This window comes from Callithrix jacchus, chromosome 5 (assembly GCF_049354715.1).
Source record: "Callithrix jacchus isolate 240 chromosome 5, calJac240_pri, whole genome shotgun sequence".
Taxonomy (NCBI): Eukaryota; Metazoa; Chordata; class Mammalia; order Primates; family Cebidae; genus Callithrix; species Callithrix jacchus.
In genome coordinates, this window is record NC_133506.1 from 11,391,027 (window position 1) to 11,401,894 (window position 10,868).

The window sequence follows — 10,868 nt, forward strand, 5'->3', positions numbered from 1 at the left end:
TTTTTTTTTTTTTTGAGATAGCGTCTCGCTCTGTCACCCAGGCTGGAGTTAGTAGAGACGGGTTTCACTGTGTTGGCTAGGTTGGTCTCAAACTCTTGACCTCAGATGATCCTCCCACCTCGACCTCCCAAAGTGCTGAGATTACTTGGTGTGAGCCACCATGCCTGGCCTGTAAACTTTCTTCTTTTTTTTTTTTACTTTGAGACAGTTTCGATCTGTCACCAGCCTGGAGTGCAGTGGTGCAATCTCCGCTCACTGCAACCTCTGACTCCCAGGTTCAAGCACTTCTCCTGTTTCAGTCTCCCAAGTAGCTGGGACTGCAGGCACACACTACCACACCCATCTAATTTTTGTAGTTTTAGTAGAGACGGGGTTTCACCATTTTGACCAGGATGGTCTCAATCTCGACCTTGTGATCCACCTGCTTAAGCCTCCCAAAGTGCTAGGATTACAGGTGTGAGCCACTGTGCATGGCCCTGGCCTATGAACTTTCAAACACAATAAAAGTAGAGAGTAGAATAACAAATCCCCGTGAGCCCACCACCCAACTTCAGTAATTATCTATCAATTCATGACCGTCCTGTTCACCCCTGACTGCTTCCCCTCATTCTACACAGTTTTTTTTTTTCTTTTTTTTTTTTTTTTTTTTGAGATGGAGTTTTGCTCTGTTGCCCAGGCTGGAGTGCAATGGTGCAATCTTGGCTCACTGCAAGCTCCACCTCCCGGGTTCAAACAATTCTCCTGCCTCAGCCTCTCAAGTAGCTGGGATTACAGGTGCCTGCTACCATGCCTGGCTAATTTTTATATTTTTATTAGAGAGGGGGTTTCACCATGTTGGTCAGGCTGGTTTTGAACCCCTGACCTCAGGTGATCCACCCGCCTCAGCCTCCCAAAGTGCTGAGATTACAGGTGTGAACCACCATGCCCAGCCTGCACAAGTTCTCTATAGAAGTCGAAGAGTGATGAGTTCAGAAAGCCAAGGGGCAGATGTGGGTCTGAAGGATTTTGTGCCTAAGGCCCTCTCCTTGCTCCCAGGCAGGATGAAGTAACAATGAAGCATCCACCTCTTAGTTTTGTGGCCTCTATGGATGACATCTGTCTCCTTGAACCAGTTCAGAGTTTGAGTAGCACTGGACCCTGTCTTTGTGTGTGTGTGTGTGTGACAGCATTTCTCTCCTGTTGCCCAGGCTGGAGTGCAGTGGCACAATATCGGCTCACTGCAACCTCCAATTCCTGGGTTCAAGTGATTCTCCTGCCTCAGTCTCATAAGTAGCTGGGATTACAGGCATGAGCCACCACACCTGGCTAATTTTGTATTTTTATTAGAGGGAGTTTCTCCATGTTGGTCAGGCTGGTCTCTAACTCCTGACCTCAGGTGATCCACCTGCCTCGGCCTCCCAAAGTGCTGGGATTACAGGTGTGAGCCGCGTTGCCCGGCCTAACTCATTTAACCTTCACGATGACCCTGTGAAAGAGGTACCATATCAACCCAATTGATAGCTGGTTTGCAAGATTAGGAGGGAGAAAGGACCCAGGGCACAATATGAGGGAAAACTCTTACCCCGAGGTCCCAGGCTGAATGCTCTTTGTGCCTGTGAACCACAGCCTATTGTGTGTCTGGAGTCAGGGACTCCAGTTAAAGTGAGATTTTGGCTGGATGTAGTGGTGTAATCCCAGCACTTTGGAAGACCAAGGTAGAAAGATTGCTTGAGGTCAGGAGTTCAAAACCAGTGTGGGTAAAGCAAGACCCTATTTCTACAAAAAAAAAAGGAAATTTTAGCTGAGTGTGGTGGCGTGTGCTTATAGTTCCCACCACTACTCAGGAGGCTGTGGTGGGAGGATCACTTGAGCACAGGAGTTTGAAGTTACAGTGAGCTATGACGGCACCACTGCACTTCAGCTTGGACAACAGAGGGAGACCCTGTCTCTAAAATACGTGGAGATTTTCACATCAACACATCCCTGCACAGCATGCCAAGATCTGCCACCTGCTGTAATAGTACAATTACATTCAATATGTAATAATATAGTCTCAGGGATGTTGTGACAATATGATTACAGCTGTCACATGTGTGGCCAGCCAGGTTCAATGCCCTGAGGCTGGGTGAGGTGGGGCAGGGGACACAGCCTAAAATGCCAGGCCTCAGGAAGCCATTTGGTTTAGCAGACATTGTTTATTAAAGGAGTTCCCTATGCCAGATCAAAAGCCTAGATGATTAAGACACTGTGAGTGCCTTTAAGTGGTTGGGGACGTTCACGATGTGGTGCAGACAGATAGACTTTCCCATCATTCTTTCATGTAATCATACAACAGATATTTGCACCTGTATGTGCAAAGCATTGGGGTAGGTAGGCCTCAGTGAACACAGAATAATACAGCAAAGACCCCCCTCCCCATGGCTCCTCCCACCACCCACCAATACATTAGGGGATGGTCTAATGGACTGTTCCTGGAACATGAAGCAGGGCAGGCATTAGGGGTGGCAAGGGGACAGGTGTTGATATGATCAGTTACGTACTGTTCATAATAACTAAATCAGGGGAGGGGGTATAATACTTAGAGCCTATAGAGAGTAAATCAGACAAGATCAAATGTTGACGAAAATATGGAGGAAATGAAACTCCTGGGTTTTGCAGAAAATCTAAGTCAGTGCTGTGGTCTGAATGTATGTGTCCCCGTTGAATTCATATGTTGAAACCTAACCCCCAAAGCAATGGCATTAAGAGGTGGGGCCTTTGGGGATGGGCGTGGTAGCTCACACCTGTAATCCCAGTACTTTGGGAGACCAAGGTGATCTATTTTGATCACTTGAAATCAGGAGTTGGAGATCAGCCTGGCCAACATGGTGAAACCCCGTCTCTACTAAAAATGCTAAAATTAGCCAGGTGTGGTGGTGTGCACCTGTAATCCTGGCCACTCAGGAAGCTGAGGCAGGAGAATCACTTGAACCCAGGAGGTGGAGATTGCAGCAAGCCAAGATCATGCCACTGCACTCCAGTCTGGGTGACAGAGGAGACACCATCCCAAAAAAATAACATAAAGGGGTGGGGCCTTTAGTAGGTGGTTAGGTCATGAGGGTGGAGGTTATGAATGGGGTTAGCACCTTATAAACAAGGCTTGAGGGAACCCTTCTGTCCCTTCTACCATGTGAGGGTGTAGTGAGAAGACCCTGTATCTTTGAAGCAGAGAACTCTCCCTGGACACCGGATCTGCTGGCGCCTTGATCTTGGACTTCCCAGCCTCTAGAGCTGTGAGAAATAATTTTTCGTTGTTTACGAATTACCCAGGGTAAGGTGTTTTGTTATAGTAGCCTGAATGGACTAAGCTGGCGTGACCTTGTTGGAAAACTGTCAGTTTCTACCAAAAGATGAACATACACATAAACTGTGATCCAGCAGTTCCACTCCTGGATGTGTACACCACAGAAACAAAAGCTATTCCACCGAGACATGGGCAGGAATGTTTCTAACCACCACACTGACTTGTAGCCCTAAACTCGAAACAACACAAATGTCCATCCACTGTTGAAGTTATGGTGAAGTCACAGGATTGAATACTTCTGTACAGCAATGAATATAAATGAAAATATTGCTATGCACAGCAACATAGATAAATTTCACAGACATGATGTCGAGCGAAAGAGGTCAGAGTCCTCACCACTTTCTGTTGAGAAACATTAAGTGTATCCTGCCCCCATGGCTCCTCGTAGTTTGTAATTACTGGTAGGCAGGTTACAGCTGCCTACCTGTTGTATTCCTGAGTTATGTGTATATGTAGAACACCTGTGTTATTAACAATCACCTGTCAAAGAGCAAATAAATGCGTGGATGAATCTCTGCTGGGGGCCCTTCAGTCCTGGAGAACTGCAAGCCTCAGAGGCTCTCAGGCTGTTTGTCCCCAGGATAGATTCACTCTGTTGGCTGTCTGGTTGTCTGCCTCTCACTGCCTTGTAATACCTTCAGCCCACCTGGGTGGGAGTCTCCCGGCCAAGCAGGTTCTCAGCAGTACTCATTGTATGATTCCATTCATACAAAAAGTACAGAAATAAGCAAAACTGATCTATAGTGTTAGAAGTCGGGGGGAACGGTTGAAGGTGGGAAGGATACTGAGGAGGGACACCCTGGGGTGCTACTCTACCTCCTCATCTGGGTGTTGATTCTTTCTTATGTTAAGATTGATTCAAACTGGGAGTATATCCAGTTGGCGTCTAAACTCCCTGTTGGACATGTGGAAATAAAGACCACCTAAATGAGCAGAGAGGCCATTTAGTCATTTGGCAGGAGTCAAAGGCAGGTAGGGACTGGGAAACATTATAGTGGAAAAAAAGAGAAAGCTTCAGGTGTGCTGTGATTTAAGGTTGTTGACATGGGGACAGAGCGGATTAACTGTGGAGGGGCATCTTTGGTTGGTTGGGGGACATATTTGTCTTTCTCTGATGAGTCCGGAGTTGGAAGAGGGGGTGTGGTGGCTGGGGATTGGGAAGAAGCTGGCAGCCACTGACTTCAGCAGTCACTGAGTTCAGACTGTCCTGGGTCCGATTGCTGTTGAGGCTGTGGTTTGGCTTCCCGGGCTGGTTACAGCAAGGGTTTCTGGTCAGAGTCTATTGTCATATGTGGCCTGGCCATTGTTTGGTTATATGTTCAGTCTCTCAGAAGGAAGGGCATTGACTCTCCTGGAAGCGGGGACAGATTGCATTTCCTCCAGCCACCCACACCTCCCTGGGGTCAGTGGTGCCTGCCTGTGAGGGAGAGTCCAATGGTTAGAGGGCTCTGCTCCAAGTCATTGCTTACTACACTCACAAACATTCTTTGTTCTTTAAGGCCTGGCTTAAAGCCCAGATCCTACAGGAAACCTTGATTATACCCCTCTCTTTATTAAGCTTCCTAAATTCCCGTGGCTTACTTCAAACCCTGCTTTTATGTGTAAATGTTGACTTCCTTGCCTACGTTTTAAAAACCTAGAGCTGGGCATGATGGCTCCAGCCTGTACCCAATGACTCAGGAGACTGAGGTGGGAGAATTGCTAGAAACCAAGTGTGTGAGGGCCGGGTGCAGCTCACGCCTGTAATTCTAGCACTTTGGGAGGCCGAGGTGGGTGGATCACCTGAGGTCAGGAGTTCAAGACCAGCTTGGCCATCACACTGAAACCCCATCTTTATAAAATATATATATATATTTAAAAAAAAAATACAAACTTAACTGGGCTTGGTGGTACATGCCTGTAATCCCAGCTACTGTGGAGGCTGAGGCAGGAGAATGGCTTGAACCTGGGAGGCAGAGGTTGCGGTGAGCCAAGATCACACCAGTACACTCCAGCCTAGGCAACAAGTGAAACTCCATCTCGAAAAAAGAAACCAAGAGTTCGAGCGCAGCCTGGGTAACATAGCTAGACCACATCTCATAAAATAAAATTAATTTAGTCAGGCATGATGATATGCACCTGCAGTCACAACTACTTGGGAGACTGAGGTGGGAGGATTTTTGAGCCCAGGAGTTCAAGGCTGCAGTGAACTATGATCTCACCACTGTACTCGTGACAGTGATACCCAGACTCAAAAAAATAAAAATAAAAAACCCTGAATATCTTCCTTCTACTTCTTCAGTGTTGTTTTTATTTTAAAAAAACAAAACTGGCCGGGCGGGGTGACTCACGACTATAATCCCAGCACTTTGGGAGGCCGAGGCGGGTGAATCACGAGGTCAAGAGATCGAGACCATCCTGGTCAACAAGGTGAAACCCCATCTCTACTAAAATACAAAAATTAGCTGGGCATGGTGGTGCGCGCGTGTAATCCCAGCTACTCGGGAGGCTGAGGCAGGAGAATTGCTTGAACCCAGAAGGCGGAGGTTGCGGTGAGCCGAGATCATGCCATTGCCCTCCAGTCTGGGTAACAACAGCGAAACTCCGTCTCAAAAAAAAAAAAAAAACTACAACTTTTTACTGAAGTATAATGTAAATGCTGTAAAAGCTAGTGAAAGACCCAAGGGAGGTGGAAGGGTAGGAAGGACAGGCAAAATGAAGAAGGGAGGCCCTGGGTTCTTGTCCTGAGTCTGCAGCCAGCGCCCACTTTCCTCACCTTCCAGGAACTGTTAACTGTGAGGCTGGACCAGTTGATGTCAGATCCGTCCTGCCCCAGAGCTTAGTCTCTCCACCCTTGGGTGTCCTTGGCACAAGGCAGGCTAGGCTACACAAGGCAGGCTAGCTTCCTCTACCTCTGTCCCTCCGCCCCCATCCCCAGGTGCCATTTCCTTACCATCTGAATCACTGATTTTCTTGCAGTCAGACGCTATCTTTAATCAATTCGCTTGTATTTAACATAAGAAAGAAAAACTCTTTCATTATCACATACAACTGGAAATCAGCTTCTTGCTGGAGGCCTATCCAAAGGAATTAGAGAAGAGAGAAAGTGGTAATTGGTGAAAGAATTACTTTTCTTTCCCCACTTGCTGTCCTGATGATGTCCTTAGAATTGTGAGCCCGTGGACACTTCTATGCAGTAAATCTGCTATTATTACTTCTAGAACTACAGTTATGAGGGTCCAGATGGCCACTTGTAATGAGAGGCTACTGCAGTGAAGATGAAGAGAACTTGCAGTCAGGGGGCTTGTCTGTGACCTCTCCCCCTTTTCCCTCCTGCCATCTCCTTGGGGATGCGGGGGGATGGGGGAGAGCAGGGAGAAGTTTCTACTTAAAGATGAGCTCCCAGCTCTTAAGACAAAGAATGTGTGAGAGCAAAACAGAAGTCAAAGTCCTTTGGAACTTAATCTTGAAAGTGACATCGGGGCACATTTTTTTTTTTTTGAGATAAGGGCACGCTCTATCACCCAGGTTGGATTAGAATGGCTCAGTGCAGCCTCAAACTCCTGGGCTTAAGCAATCCTCTCACCTCAGCCTCCTGAGTAGCTGGGACCAGAGGTGCCCACTACCATGCCTGGCTAACTTTATTGATTTTTAGTACAGATGAGGTCTTACTGTGTTGCCCAGGCTAGTCTCAGACTCCTGGGCTCAAGTGAACCTCCCACCTTATCCTCCCAAAGTGCTAGGATTACAGGCACGAGCCATTGCATCCGGCTCCATCACTTCTGTAAATTGCAGGCAAGGGGCAATTTACCCAGAAGCAGGAACCACTGGGAGCACCATTATAACAGCTGTCTTCTCCAGGAGGGGAATTTGATTCTGTCCTACAAATGACATATGCATGTGTTTTTTGACCCAGCAATTCCATTTCTAACAGTCTAAGCCAAAGATACATTGGCAAAAATAAAGATGTATGTACAAGGCTAGTCATTATAGCACACTTTGTAAACAGCATGTCTATATTGGAGTGCTATGCAGCTGTGAATAGAAATGAGGACTATCTCTATACTGCTATGGAGTGAACTCCATGATGTTTTGCTAAGAGGAAAAAAAAGTGGAAAACTGTACATAGACTCTTTGGGCTGGGCATGGTGGCTCATGCCTGTAATCTCAGCACTTTGGGAGGCCGAGGCAGGCAAAACACAAGATCAGGAGATTGAGACCATCCTGGCCAACATGGTGAAACCCCGTCTCTACTAAAATACAAAAAAATTCTCTGGGCTTGGTGGTAGGCGCCTGCAGTCCCAGGCAGTCAGGAGGCTGAGGCAAGAGATTGACTTGAACCCGTGAGGTGGAGGTTGCAGTGAGCTAAGATCACATCACTGCACTCCAGCCTGGTGACAGAGCAAGACTGTCTCAAAAAATATATAATAATAATAATATAGAATCTTTTACTTAAGAAAGAATAAATAAATCTTTGAGTTTGTGCTTGGTGTCCTATGGGAGAGGATTCTTGGAAGTTCAGGACTCCCCCACGTGACTTTTTGTTGATTTTGTTTTGTATCTTTCTTTTTTTTTGAGATGGAGTTTCAGCTCTTGTTAACCCAGGCTGGAGTGCAATGGCGCGATCTCGGCTCACCGCAGCCTCTGCCTCCTGAGTTCAAGCAATTCTCCTACTTCAGCCTCCCGAGTAGCTGGGATTACAGGCGCGCGCAACCATGCCCCACTAATTTTTGTATTTTTAGTAGAGATGGGGTTTCACCTTGTTGACCAGGATGATCTCGATCTCTTGACCTCGTGATCCACCCACCTCGGCCTCCCAAAGTGCCGGGATTATAGGCGTGAGTCACCGCGCTCGGCCTTTGTATCTTTCTTGTAACAAATCTTAGCCATGAGTACTATTTTTAAAAAAAAGAGTTTTGACTAGAATCTCTTAATTTAATGGTAGGGTATTATTGTATCCAAGCAAGTTATAGAGGAAATGCCCCGCTCTGAGTTTCAAATTAAGAGTCTTTTATTGCTGGCAACGCTCAAAATTCCGCCTGGAGGAAGGGGCTTGATTTCCCTTTATACCTTGATTTAGGTGGGGGGGCGGGGGAGCCTAGCTGAAGCGGAATTTTACAGAAGCAGAACAAGCAAGTTAGATAAGGAAGCTGGTAACCAGGGGGCAGGAGGTTCCCAGGACTGTTGATTGCTAAGGGTATTTCCATACAATCATCAAGTGGGGCCGAGCACGGTGGCTCACACCTATAATCAAGCACTTTGGGAGGCCCAGGCAGGTGGATCACAAGGTCAAGAGATCGAGACCATCCTGGTCAACAAGGTGAAACCCCGTCTCTACTAAATTAGCTGGGCATGGTGACGCTCGCCTGTAGTCCCAGCTACTCGAGAGGCCGAGGCAGGAGAATTGCTTGAACCCAGGAGGTAGAGGTTGTGGTGAGCCGAGATCGCACCATTCATTGCACTCCAGCTTGGGTAACAAGAGCGAAACTCCCTCTCAAAACTCCGTCTCAAAAAAAAGAAAAAAAAAATCATCAAGGGGAATAGCAGGGGGAACCTTCCATACAATCAATCACCAAGGAAGGTATTCACAATAGCAGGTAGACTTGCCAAGCAGGATGAGGTTACAATGGTTACAGGTACTGTGAACAGTGTGAACCACTCTTAATGGTTCAAAGTGACCCAGTAATGCACCTGTGGGGGCCGAGGCAGGGAGGGAGAAGCTAAGCTGGAGCTTACTGCTGAGATGGAGTCAGTTAGGCTAACACAAACTAGGTTATTACAGTAAACCAAAAACTAGTTTAAAAAATAATTTAGGGGCTAAATTATCACCTGGGGCTGGGCATGGTGGCTCACACCTGTAATCCCAGCACTTTGGGAAGGCGAGGCAGGAAGATCACCTGAGGTCAGGAGTTCGAGACCAGCCTGACCAACATTGAGAAACCCCCATCTCTAAATTTAAAAATAAATAAATAAATAAAATAAAAATAATCACCTGTAGAAAGGAGGAGAGAGGGCGCAGAGTGGAGGGTTGTTCAAGGATGAAAGCTATACTTCTCTGAACCTGTTTTGTAGATTTGACACTGGACCATGGTATTTTACCTAATTATATAACTAAATTAAAAAAAATTAAATCCTTGGCTGGGCGCGGTGGCTCACACCTGTAATCCAAGCACTTTGGAGGCCAAGGCAGGCGGATCACCTGAGGTCGGGAGTTCAAAACCAGCCTGACCAGCATGGTGAAACCCTGTCTTTATTATTAAAAAAAGAAAAAAAAGGTAAATAGCACCTGTGAATAATTAAAGAAATCAAACCTGGACTGGGCGTGGTGGCTCCCACCTGTAATCCCAGCACTTTGGGAGGCTGAGTCAGGTGGATTACTTGAGGTCAGGAGTTCGAGACCAGCCTGGCCGACATGGCAAAACCTTGTGTCTACTAAAAATACAAAAATTAGCTGGGTGTGCCAGGCGCGGTGGCTCACGCCCACAATCCCAGCACTTTGGGAGGCCGAGGAGGGTGGATCACGAGGTCAAGAGATCAAGACCATCCTGGTCAACATGGTCAAACCCCGTCTCTACTAAAATACAAAAAATTAGCTGGATGTGGTGGTGCGTGCCTGTAATCCCAGCTACTGAGGCAGGAGAATTGCCTGAACCCAGGAGGCGGAGGTTGCGGTGAGCCGAGATCGTGCCATTGCACTCCAGTCTGGGTAACAACAGCGAAACTCCGTCTTAAAAAAAAAATTAGCTGGGTGTGGTGGCAGGCACCTGTAATCCAGCTACTTGAGGGGCTGAGGCAGGAGACTTGCTTGAGCCTGGGAGGTGGAGGTTGCAATGAGCTGAGATTGCATTCCAACCTGGTGACAGAGTAAGACTCTGTCTCTAAATAAATAAATAAATTGCAAGGAAAAATAAATGGAGGGAAAATCTACAGATTATAAGAGATTGAAAAGACAAGGTAGGCTGGGTATGGTGGCTCACGCCTGTAATCCCAGCACTTTGGGAGATGAATTGCTTGAGCCTAGGAGTTCAAGACCAGACTAGGCAACACGGTGAGACCCCTTCTCTAGAAAAAATAAAAGCAATTAGCCAGGTGTAGTGACCTGTGCCTGTAGTTCCAGCTACTCGGGAGGGTAAGGTAAGTTGAAGTTGCAGTGAGTGGTGGTTGTGCCACCCTGTCTCAAAAAAAAAAAAAAAATTCAAAGCATCAAATATAATACGTTGATTTCATTTGGAAACTAAATTGATTTTTAAAAAATTTACTTAAGAGACTGGGTCTTGCTATGTTTCCTATGCTGGACTCAAACTCCTTGTCTCAATCAATCCTGTGGCCTCTGCCTCCAGAGTAGCTGGGACTACAGGCTCATACCACCCTGCCCAGCTGGGAAATAATCTATGCAAATAATTGTTTAAAAAGTTTGATAATCAGAGAAATCCAAACATTGGTATTGAATGATATTAGAGAATCATTACTAAAATTTTTAGGTGTCATAATTGTTCTGTGGGAGTGTTAAAAAAAAAAAAAAGAGTCTTCAGGGCGGGCATGGTGGCTCATGCATGTAATCCCAGTT